The following is a 12,606-nucleotide window of genomic DNA, read 5'->3' on the forward strand; positions in this document are numbered from 1 at the left end:
CCTACGTTTTCCTCCCTGGTACAGAAACTCAATCCTCATTAAAAAGTATCACATAACCGACCCTCATGTTGCAGTTGAAAATGTAATCAAAAGACACAATATTAAAATAGTAGATCACGATTGGTATAATCAACTTTTACAATAGGTCTGTTTTCGCTTTATTCATTTTAGTGCTATTTTGTTTGCCCTTTTATTAGTTGAGTCTCTTTCTAGTTATGTCTCTTCTGATATGTTCTTATATATTTTCTTATATTTATATGTTCGTGCTCCATCTTTTTCCTTTTGTATGATTGACGGGTTTTCAAATAAATAAATAAATAAATAAATATAAATATATATATATATATATATATATATATATATATATATATATATATATATATATATATATATATATATATATATATATATATATATATATATATATATGTTTTTTTCATAGGCATGTATTTTGGGGGTGATACCTGACACGTGGATGCCATGGATATTCTGTCGTAGCCACAAGACTTGACTGGGTAGAGAATTTAATGTGGCGAAACCCTATAGGCAAGTGTATTCTCCTGATGGGCGCTTGTGTTGGGTTGTTGCCTGTGTGACGACTTATGCTTATTGACGACATGACTGCCTGTCTATGGATTATTGTTTATGGTTGATTGTGTATGGCTATGCTGTTTGACCTATGTGATTGTATGGATGAGTAAGGTTAAGACCTCATTCAAGTGCTGGTCTATATTAATCACTAATTTAGGAAAACAGTCTTCCTTTTCTCCTTCTGTCTCTCTCTTTTTTTTGTGTTTTTGCTGTTGCATTGGTGATTTCTCTTTTCATAATATATATATATATATATATATATATATATATATATATATATATATATATATATATATCTTCATTTTTTCTTCGGAGTGAAACACCTGTTTGGATTTATTTGATTTTAACTTGCTATGAACTTAAATTAATATATATCTTAAATAACATAAATCTTCATTTAGTTCTCTGAGTGAGAGCATCTGTTTGGATTTATTGGATTTTAACTTGCTGTGAACTTAAATTAATTCAGTGACCATTGCTAGTTAACGCCCGAAGGGTAAACTGTATGTCGTGTAAAACCAGTATAGTGAGGAGGTAAAACAATTGTAATAACCGGCTTGGATACGTACTTAGATTCTGGAAGACAATTGAAAAAATAATTTCCTGTGTTAATTAGGGCGAGAATGATACGAAATGGGTGAATGTAGCAAATACGAACTAGTAAGGGTATTGTAGCAAATAGTACTAGTATACTAGTTTTTTTTGTATTTTTTTCAGTAAAGTGTAAATTATCTAGTCTTGAGAAGGAACTAGGGAAAGTGCAAATTTTGTTTAATGTTGAGAAGGCATGAGGGTTTCCAGTCCTAATCATGTTATTTTCTGCTTGTTTTGATTTTGACTCGGTTTTGTCTTGTAATATCTTTTTGTTTTGGGTTTGATTTATTTATAATGGAGATTTTTTGGTAGTCTTACACCAAAGATTATTTGACTTTATTTTTACTCATCTTTGATTTAGTGAAGCTCTTTGCATTTCTTTCAAGTGGAATTTTCCTATTAAAATTGTTCTTTTTTTGTTAAAATTGTATTTGTGACGAAAAGTAAAATAATATTCTATTTATTTTGGCTTATCAAACAATAAATGGTAGCAAATAGTATGTAAGTAGTGATTAGGCTCAATAGTAACCGAAACTCTTAGTACTATAACAACCACAAAATCTCAGTTTGATAACAATAGATACATCAAAATAATTGAATGTTGATCCTTATTCAAAGTAGAGGAATTTCAAAAAGTTCAATGTTTTCCATAGTCATAAGACTGAGGTAAATCATAAAAAAAACAAGTTACCATTAAAAGTTGGATGGGAAATGTTACCTATACAAAATTTACTCAATTTCTTAAATAGGAGGAAAACACCTTAAAAAATCGAATGACCCTAATAAAAATCTCACCATCATATTCAGTATATCAGAGAATTCTTATATAGTGGTGCCGAGCTCCAACACACAAATCGTGAAATTCGCATTTTTCGTCAAAAGCAAGATCATTCTCCCTAAAAACTGCTTAGGAGAATGCTTGGGTTCCATCCCTGTCCCTTTTTTTAAGTAAATGACTTGTTTTTGTTTCTGTAAATACATTTAAGCTTTTTTAAGCATTTTTAAGCTTTTAAGCTAACTTAAATTTTTGTCTTCCTGATCTGTACATTTGAATAATAATATTATTAAGAAGAAGCCAGGGATTTGAAACTCAATTTAGCACATTAACTAGGGTCAATCTAAGGCCCACCCCTACAGAAAGTTTTTGGAACAAATGCGGTGATTTTTGTTTTTGTTGATGTTCATAGTCCTTATTGAAAGGTTAGTTGAAAAGTGATAGATATATATATCTGTTGAAAACGGTGGAAGAATACAAGTGAGTTGCTTTCTACATCTGTGTTGGATTAATTTCCATGAGACCAGGCAAGGTAGGAAAAATAGTTTGTGAGGAATACCGTCGTTAGCATATTGGCAGGGGGCCTGTTTACCCTTGAAAGCGATAGCTTGAGATATTACGGGTGACCCAGGTGATGCCATACCTAGCCAACAGCTTGATCCGTTTATTCATTACAATGCGGAACTCTTTTAAAACTAAGAATCCTTGGTCTTCCTGCTATCTTTATCTTCTTCGTTACCACTGAAAAGTCCTGTTTTGTAGTTTTTCCCTGTTTTTTTACGTATTTCTTCGTAAGTGAATATGAAAGTGAGGCAATGACTGGTTTTTAGACATAATATATTTTATATAGCAGTTATTACTCCATAGTATCTAAAATGTTGTTTTAAAAAATGAAATTTTCTAAAAAGTATTAATCTTCTATTTTCTGATCTACTGTTCAGATACTTTTTGCTTTTTAAAACAACCTCAAACAGTACAACGTGTGACTTTTGATAAATTCGAAAACTCGCATGTGTCAATTATATGGTTCACTGCAATATGACGCAAAAAAAAATCTTAATTCTCTGTAAAAACCAAAAAATCTGTTGGTTTGTAATCCTAAGAGACATAGCCTTCACAATGATAATGTAGAAAACCTACTCTCTTAACATTCCAAAAGTTGAAGCGTAGAAAATTTTAACCATTACTATTCCAATATCTAAAAAATAAACCAAATTTTTGAATGGGGTTTTTCAATACCCTACCAAAGTAGGTTTACTCAAACTTCAGATTTATCACAGTAATAGTTTTAAAATAGAAATCATCTTATTTGTTAGTCCGAGACTTTCTCAATACCGGGGAGAAAATGCTTTATTTGAACGGCTTTTTCTCCCTATCGCTAAAATGGATTGAATGATAAATAAGTTTGACTATAATTATCTAAAATAGTGCAGTTCTTACGTATCATCCAGCTGTGGAACATTTTGACTTATTTTTTCACTATTGGCTATCGTATTAATTGTTTCATACTAAAAATTATCTAAATAAACATTCTTATGCTCTAGGTTCCCATTTAGGCGATCGCCTATTGGCTCCCTAGAGAGACGGGGGAGTAATTGGAGCTCTGGGTTATCTTCCTACCAACCCTTTCTGCATTCCTACTGGAGTTTGTCTAGGATGTGCCTTGGCTCCTGAACTATTTAATTGCATCTTTGACTACGTGATGATGAAGACCGCTATGCATCCGAAAATTAGCTTGATGTTTCGTGAAAGAATATTAAGCGATGTTAAATTCGCTGCGATCCGCTACTCGTGGCAAACTCCCTCGAAGAAATTCGAGCAGCGCTGACAGTTACGAGAAAAGAAGCTAGCAAGGATGGCCTCAACATTAAACTGTGCAAATGATGAAGCAATAATGAAGAATTTCAAGTACTTTGGCTCCATTCTTTCAACTGATGGATCACTCAAAGTCAACGCAAAAAAAGCTGAGGCAACATCTGTCCCAGGAAGACTTTAGAGCATTTAAAACAACCTTCCAGTCAGCAGTCCTACGAAGATGAGGATGTTTAATGGATCTCTCTGGAAGACAACTTGGCCAGCAACCATCAACTCTTTGAGAACTCTATATATAATTTAAAGCAAAAGACCCTGAAATATTGAGGGACTTCGTTGATATGTCTTCGTCGGCTTTACCAGCCTCCTATTACGCAAGATGCATATTTCATTCTCCCTGCAAGCAAAGCAACATCAACTGAGATGGAACAGCCTCTTTTTGCTTGATTGTCACAGAAAATATCTTGACGCATCGTATTTAATTTTAACCCTGTAATTGCTGGATGAAAAAGGCCATGCAGTTACCCAAGAGTAACTTGGTCCAACTGTATATATCACATTCTAATTAAGGTAAGCACAAGAACTGAAGATTCTTCCGCGCAAGCGCAAGACCCGTATTAATAAAATTAACATAGTGGCTCTTAATAAAATACACAGTGCTACATACAATGGGATTCTGTCATGATTTGGGATTAACAACCATAATTAATTTCCATTGAAAAAGACAAACAATATTAAAACCAATATCGATAAGAGACAATTTCATGCAGGAGGGACACTGCCCCATCCAAAATCCGTGCTATTTACGCCATAGTCTCATAGTTTATTCCGATAGTATAAAAAAACAATAAAAAACATAAAAATCATGCAATTATAATGATAATATTTTTTTAATCAATGAAAAATATTTGCATAACGATATAGGGTATATGATGGGGAAATCTTAAGACAAAAATAATATTTGTCAAACAGTTTGTGGTAAAAAACTCTAAGTAAGGAGTGACCCGGTTCAAAAGTAACCAATACTCTAAGTACCAAATTTTGATATTAATAGAATCATCAGAAGAATTGCATTTTTTTGCTGATACCAAATATATGTTTCATTAAGTTTAGTTGTATTCATGAAATATTTAAGAGCCTTTGGAAATTTACCTTGTTTTGTGTTTACGTGGGAAGATCTTTAAATGGAGGATTTTTTCATGTGGAAATAGGAATTTTCCGTAAATTGGGTGCCAGATTTCCCAGCATTATTCAAATAACTTTCAGAAATAAGATAGAAATAACAAGTTTTTTTTCAACTAAAGGTAGGGAGCAATATTAAAACATAAAACGAACATAAGGTTCACCCTCTCGTCAATACCTCGCTGTTTACACTATGAAGTTCTTACTAATTTTAAAAGAGCTATTTATTCTAATTAAATGGGTTTTGTGATTCAGGGGTTATTCTTAAGGAAGTAGAGCAAAATTCGAACTTCAGTGTACAGAATGAGGTATTGACAAGAGGTCGAACCCCTTCATACGTGTTTTAAATTTTGCATCAAATTATGGGTGATTTATGAAATCGAGAATCGGTAATACCGACTTCCCCCATTTACGTACTCGTGAACGAAAAACCAGTGACAAACAAACTCACCACTACAATATCAGGCACCTTCAATGAATTCCAGTCAACGCTTCTTATTTGGAGTTCTGTCAGTTAACATTAAGAAGTTTATTAGGTGATTCTCTAGCAATACCAAAAGCTTTGGCTGAGATAACATTTCATTTTGGGCCCATTCAATAAAGATATAGGTAATAGAAAAACTACTTTTTCTTGTTTTGATATTGATTACTATGCTCCTGCTTTCAAAGCACAATAATTGGGTCATGGAATGGAGTATTACATGGGTATTTCACCAACATCAGTTTATGGTCTTGATAGTTAATTTAGTAAGTTTTTTCACTCAGCACTGCCCCCGGCTAAAAATACATTGCACCGGTTGCCATAGATTTTACTTCCTCTGTACAATATAGTTGGGGCTCTGGGATGGATTTTAAGGAAAGTGTTTTACAAAATCTCAGGTTGAGCGTGCCATCCTTTGGCGATTGAAATCATGACAAAGCGTAAAAGACTTGAAAAGGGCGAGAAACACCTCATCACTCATCAGTCTCAAATCAGCCTGGAAGCGTAAAATTTCGCTCTTGTCAAATAAGAAAAAGCAGCCAAGGGTGAAAATTGTTACATAAAAACAAGATTTCTTTTCCTAGATTTGGGATATTTATCATATAATTAATCTCATCCTTCAGTCAACTCATCTCTAAATCTTATCAATGCGGAAAATGTTGATGCGGATGTAAAACATGGTTACTATATACTATTTTATCTGCAACAACCACTCTCTGAAAACGTAAATTTTCCTATTTATTCCAGTAAATATTATTTCATAGATTTGACTTCCACATTTATAGGTCTGCACTTGACAGTAAAAAAATCTACCAATGAAAAACCAAGTATAGCTGATAGGTTTAATTATAAAAATTTTCTACTAAACAATTTGTTTAGATAAATTTGTGTCTACAGAAGTGGAACATTGGTGAGCCCAAGCAAAATTCTTTCAAATTATGCAAGTTATATACAGTTCATATTGATGACTCAAATGTCCTATAAGCTATTGAAAGGTTTGGCTATTGGATAAGAATATAAAATGAACACTGAGACTAGCAATATACTTTGAGAGGCAACAATTAAAGACTTACACTTTATTGGGAAAATAAATCACGAGATATTTAATTAACCTAAATGGTTGCCTCACAATGTTAAGATTGATATAAAGCTATAGCTTCCTTTGTCCAATTTTATTTTCCGAAAAATACTTGCCACTACACCTAATGAAAAAGTCTCTCTCATCTCGGCAATAATTTATGTACGAAAACAACAAGTTTTGAGTGCTGTTGCCTTGGCAATTTACAAATTAAGAGGTAAGGGAAATAATATCCAACTGCTGGTTACTCATACAATCATGAATCAACGACATTTGACTTTCGACCGAAGGGGTACAGTAGGCTTAGAGTTTACCTTTGCCAAAACATTGAAGTAGAGTGTAGCAATAAACTCACTATATCGATTTGAAACCTATTGGGAAATTACTTCTGATGGTAGTATTCTATTAGATTTGGTACCATGAACATAAATAAAATAATCAATGTAATCGATTTGGATCCCTACATGTCAAAATACAAATTCTATTATATACCCTCTGATTTTCTCTAGCGTACTCAAAGTGTTAACAAAACCCTTATAATTGTTAATAGTATTCCATAAATTTTAAAGACGGTATATTCGTTAAGCATCTTTCAAACAACGAAGAATGTTGAATTTTTTGACCCTCTTTTCCTACTATATGCTTTTTCACTGAAACTTTCTTGAGCAAAGTGGAAAATATGCTATTCAAAATCGGAAGCGAGTTCAAGATTTGTTAACCAAAGGCTTTGGTTTTCATGCACTATTATATTTCATTTTTTGATATCTTGGATGCACTTAAAGGGAATTTCTTAACTTTTGTGGTTGTAATTTATGATTCAAGGACTGTCTAGTTGAAATTACTCTTTCCTACCTGTACAGTATGAATTTCATTGCCCTAAGAGTGAAACACCTTAAAAATGTTTTTGAATTTGTTTATTTATAAGAGTTGTATGCACAAAACTCATTGTCCCTTAGATTTCTTTGTCCACGTATAGGTAAACATCGTTAATTATAAGTGGCAGTAGCTCAACAAGATTCGACTTGTATTCATCTTGGCATGCAAAGTCAGGGTCAAATTTTTTACCATACAATGTAATTTAATTTTATTATATCTCTTTGTAAAGTCAATGATACTGATTTGATTTATATTATAGAATTTATATTTGTCAGTATACTTGTTTGAAGAAATGTCGTACTCAAAATTTTCACATGAAGAATCACTTTCTCTAAAAGCCAAGAAAAACCAGTGGGCTTACAATCATAGTAGCCACTATCTTCACAGCGATGTCGCAAAACAAATCTGTTTTATTGTTCCACCAATTGAAGTTTAGATTAGGTTCTTCTTCCTAAAACAATTTTAATCGACGACGATACCAGTCTCTTAGAAATAAACTGTAATCACGTTTAGGGCTTTTTCAATCATGCCAGAGTAAATATCTTCCTATTGTGCACAATTATCAGAATGACAATTGAAACACAGAAAACCTCTAGCATGAAAGTCATAAATCTCCTTAAGACAGGAGTTACGGTCATTAATTTGCATGGCCTGTCTTCTATACAATTTACATGGATTGCATAATCTAAAATTTTCATTATAATCATCAACAATGGTACAAATCTCACAGAATGATCAGCTGCTTAACGTATATAAACACAATGGACATCTTTAAAACATTTTTTCAATGTTGACTGTCTCACTTCCAAGAAGAAAATGACTTGAGATCAATAAAATGAATATTTTTCGCTATAAATTGTCACTTACTCTGATCGCTTATGGGGTCACTAGAAAAATGGGAGGAGTAACTGAAACTCTGGGTAATCTTTTAACAGATACGCAGTATCATTTTGTTTTTTTCGAATAATATATGAATAAATTGACTACATGTCTTGGTGCCATGACAAATAAGTCTCAGAAAGTTTTGGCACGTTGACAAGATATCTTGCATGATGTTGCAGGGGTACATTTGTCTTCCTTTTAACTTTCGCTGAATTTTATAAGTAGCAGGTTGGTAATAGAATCAATCAACGGGTAATTTATTACCATCAGCAAGAAGTTGGCCCTTATCATCATTTAAAATTCTTATGTTTATGTTCTCATTCAACAATAACTTCTCTGGAAATGCTACTCTCACAAATCCAGTTCTATACCAATTGATTTTTTTCAGTTCTCCAAAGAAATTTAACTTTTTGCTGTCATGACAATGCACACACACGGTGCATATAAGGTCGGTATTAGCACTTGTTTCATAATTCAAATATTTATCCTGGTCAGCATTCAATGCTACTCCAGTACTACGACGATTACATGTCTTCTTGGATTATTCCATCTTCACTTAAGAAAATGTTGATGTTTATCCTTCCGATTCAGAAATAATCCAGAAGAAAATCATAAGATCCAACAAGTCACGCGAGATTATATCATCCAAAACTCTAATCACGTATAAGACGCCTGCATCTCCAAAAAATTTAATATGACGTAACAGACAACTACATCTTAGAAAACATTTATTTTGACGTAACAGACAACTGCATATGTTAGAAAACATTCCCTACTACATAACCTGCATATGCGTCTTGAGGAGATCGCTGTTATATCTTAAATCTTTAAAGAAACAAAGGAGTAGTGGGTATGGGTCTGCTCAAATGTCACTAGTGGCACGGTGACAAGGACCACACACAAAAGTCAGACACACAAAAAAACAAGGACGGATACAGAGACATGCAAACAGACACTCAGTCACACAGGCATACTAGGAGGGAAACTAAAAACACACACAAAAATAAAAAATCAGGCAAACAAACACAAAAACACAAGCACAGAGACATGTAAAAGGAAAATTAGTGATATAAAAACAAAAACAAAACAAAAAAACACGAAAACAGAAAGTTTGACACACAAAAGCCTTCAAACAAAGACCTTCAAACAGGAACTTAGTCACAGAGGGACGGCTATAGAAAGACAAAAAACACACACAAAACAACAAAGTAAGACAAACGAAGACAGGCATAGAGACATGCAAACAGACTCTCAGTCATACAGGCGTTGTGGGAGAGAGACAAGAAGCACAAAAAGACATAGATTCAGACAGACAAACACAGAAGACGGACAAAGAAACATGCAAACAAAGGACATGCAAAAGTTCCCCCCTCGTGCCTGTGCGTTTGACTGCGTGTGCGTGTATGTCTTACTTTGTGTGGCTGTTTGTGTGGGTGTGAGTGTGTTTTTATGTTTTTATGTTTTCTCTGTCTGTTTTTGTCTTTCTCCATGCCTTTGTGTTTGAGTGTGTGTTTCGCTTACGTACCTGTGTGTTTGACTTGTGTCCATACCTGTGTGTTTGACTTTGTTTGCGTGTTTGTTTTACTTTTTCTGTGTTTTTTTTCTGTGTCTTTTTCCCTTTGTGTGTTTTTTTCTTTTTCCCAGTTTTCCTCTGTGCATGTTTGCCCTCTGTGTTTTTTTGTCTCCCTCACTCTGGATGTTTGACTTTTTATGGTTGTTTTTTTGTGCTTGTGTGTATGTGCTTATGCTTTTTTATATGTTTGTGTGTGCGCCTTTTTTTGGGTTTTTTTCTCTCCTTGTGTTTTTTCTCTCCCCCATGCCTGTTTTCCTGACTGTGTGTGTGCCTGTGTGTCTGACTTTGTTCTGGTTGTGTGTGTTTTGTTTTTGTTTGTATAAGTGTGAGTGTGTTTGTGTGTGTTCGCACGAATCGTTTGTGTGTGTTAATCGCGAATACGAAGTAGTATAAAACACGCATGTTTGCGTGTTTTTCGCTATGTGCGTGTATGTCTCTTTGTCAATGCCTGTGTGTCTGACTGCGCGTGTTTATCTGACAAAAGAGTTCCACAGGACTAGTTATAGTTAGGCACAATGACTTGATTTTGTGTGGTCGTGTGCGTGTGTGTGTTTGAGTTTGTTTGTGCTGTGTGCGTGTGCTTGGGTCATTCCCTATCTGTGTTTTTGTCTCTCCCCCATGCCTGTTTGCCAGAATATGTTTGTGCCTCTGTGTCTGACTTTTTGTGGCTGTATGTGTGTTTGTGTGTGTGCTTGTGTGTGAGGGTAATTGTTTATTTTTCCGGCTTTGCATGTATATTTCTCTCTCCGTACCTTTGTTTCTGACTGTTTGTTTATTTTTCTGATCAGATGGTTTCAGAGGACGAGTCATATTATGGCAAGGTGACTTGAATTCACATCGCGTATCACATTCAGGGTGGCTTGCTTGGATATATGTAAGATTTCTAGTGAGAAAATGTCTGAAAAAATGTCTTAGGATTGATGAAGGGATGCCAGAAGGTGCAAGGTGGTCAGTCCTAGTTTAAAACGGCGGCGAGAATTGGATGGTTGTCTGGCGGAGGATTGGCTTGTGAAAACAAAAGCTTTTGGGTTTATTGCATGATTTTTAACAAAAAAATATTTGGATAAAATCTTAGAACTGGTGAAGGGGGGTGGCAGAGGGTGTCCAAGGGTCATTAATAGTGCAGTAGAGTAGCATGAATTGTTTGGACTAATATTTTCTAGAGCTTAAAGTTAAGATGGGAGTGTTAAAAAAAATTTTCGACTGAGGGGGAGTCATATCGAACGCAGAGTCAAAGAACCGAGTTATTTTCATTAAATGCCCTCAAAAATATCTTAATGTTGCTTATATTTAATACTTAGATTTATACTATATACTTGGATTTAATAATCTAACGAGATTTTGTAAAATTTGAAAAGAAAATGTTATTCATCTGTGCGCTTGTCACTGGGAATATATAGTCTTGGCTCAAAGAATTGAGGGTTTTTATTAAAAGTTTTTAAAAGTATGTTAATGCACTTGAAATTTACCTCTAATAACAAGCCCCTCTCACCCTCTAGAACTGGTTTGTAGGATCCCCATCTTACTTCAATTCAAGATTCTTGTTGCTTGTATTTTCTCCTTTGTAAGATTTTTTTCATGTCTCCTTTTTTTCAATTTTTGAGTTTGAATTGCTTTTCTGTGTTTTAAGGGTCAGCCACACATTTCAATGAAGGCGTACATTTCCTGGGTTAACTTTTTCTACAGCTTAAAGTCAAGCTGGGAGACATTAAAAGAATTTTATTTACTGAGAGGGAGTGAAATCTAACGCTCAGTCAAAGAAGCAAGATTCTCTCATTAAAAGTCCTCAAAAATATCTCAAAGTGGCTTAATTTTACCTCTAACGAAATTATATGAAATTTGAAGAAAAATACTATTCGAATCTGCGCTTGTCAACGGGGAAGGTACAGTCTTGGCAAAAAAACGAGCGATTTTCCTTATAAGCGATTCAAAATATCTTAAGGTGGTTTAACTTCACCTCTAATAATAGGCCTCTCCTTTGGAATTGGTTTATAGGATCCCAAGGGTTAGACAAACATTGCAAGGTAGCCTCAATTGCTAGGAGTAATCAGAAGAAACGCTAATGGGCAATTTTTTATTATGTATAAATGAAAAATTCTAGTGTAAACAAATTTTTTGGCACATAAATTCCCGAAAAAATTCCATATCTGTGAAAAAGACTATTAGGTAAAAATCCGTTAAGAGCAACCCCCAATATTATTGGACAGTGCCATATAAGCATTACTCAACAAGCAGGTGTACTTCAAATGAATTAGCAAATTTAGTACTCGATTTTCTGTCCTGCATGTCAAGTATCACAATCATATGGGAACACAAAATTCATTTGATCAGTGGACTCTAAAATTTTTTACTTGAATTAAAGTTAACTTTGCTATTTGTTATAATATCTGTTTATTTTGGGTTTTATTTATTTAATATTGTGATTTTTGGTACCTTCAGGACTGGAAGATTATTTGACTTGTTTTTGCTCATCTTGATTGAATGGAACTCTTTTCATTTCTTTCAAAAACATATTGTGAAAGACTTTTCATTATTAATTTTGCTTGTTTTTCCTCTGTGTGTCTTTGTCTCTATCTCTTGTTTCTGTGTCTGAAATGTCTCTCTCTCTGTCACTGTCAAATATTGACTACTACCAAGTTATCAACCGTCACAGCAAGATAGTAATCACACATTTCAAACAATTCGGATTGACAAGTTGTCAGGATGGCTAAACCATCGCTTGACCTTCCTTTAGCTTTAAATCTTCTTGCAGGGGAGAGATG

Source organism: Artemia franciscana, chromosome 6, assembly GCF_032884065.1.
Source record: "Artemia franciscana chromosome 6, ASM3288406v1, whole genome shotgun sequence".
Taxonomy (NCBI): domain Eukaryota; kingdom Metazoa; phylum Arthropoda; class Branchiopoda; order Anostraca; family Artemiidae; genus Artemia; species Artemia franciscana.